At 32.5% G+C, this 557-nt stretch overlaps 1 pseudogene; it reads left to right on the top strand.

Annotated features, from left to right (window-relative positions):
* The first annotated feature begins 205 nt into the window (after window positions 1–205).
* Window positions 206–308, top strand: LOC147505559 (U5 spliceosomal RNA; annotated as a pseudogene).
* The last annotated feature ends 249 nt before the right edge of the window (window positions 309–557 follow it).

The following is a 557-nucleotide window of genomic DNA, read 5'->3' as shown; positions in this document are numbered from 1 at the left end:
CAAACTATATTGAAACTCAGACAATAAATTAATTGATCAAAGTTCTTAGCGCCAATAATTTCTTATACTAAAAGGCTATTTTTTTTTTATCAATGGGCCTTTAGATTTCATACCCGTTCACTGAACAAATGCTGTGATTGCTGCTTTCTTTAGGAAGTCCCATAGCTGTGAGGCTTAAGAGACAAAGAAAGGTCTAAACACAGGCAGTTGCCCGATGAGCATAGAGCGAACTATTTTTTCACCTTTTACTAAAGAATACCATGAAGCAGACTACTTCTATTTTTGAAGGGATTTCCTTTCGGATTCCCACCAATATAATCAACGTTGTGTTTTTTTTAAAGATTATCTTGTATTTGGCATTAGAATACTGAAGCAGAAACTCACTATCTCATTAATATTTGGAAGACATTGTCTAGTATTTACATTGTAGAATGTTCAGGGCATCCACTTATTGCAGTATGGAAATAGCTGATCACCTATTATTCTTCACTTATTTTTTTATCGATATTTGTTAATTGTTAGCTTATTTTGCTAAATTCGTTTGTAATAATAGTAAG

This window comes from Coptis chinensis, chromosome 4 (genome assembly GCF_015680905.1).
Source record: "Coptis chinensis isolate HL-2020 chromosome 4, ASM1568090v1, whole genome shotgun sequence".
Classification (NCBI taxonomy): domain Eukaryota; kingdom Viridiplantae; phylum Streptophyta; class Magnoliopsida; order Ranunculales; family Ranunculaceae; genus Coptis; species Coptis chinensis.
Note: the sequence above shows the minus strand (reverse complement) of the source record. Positions and strands in the feature narration are given on the sequence as shown.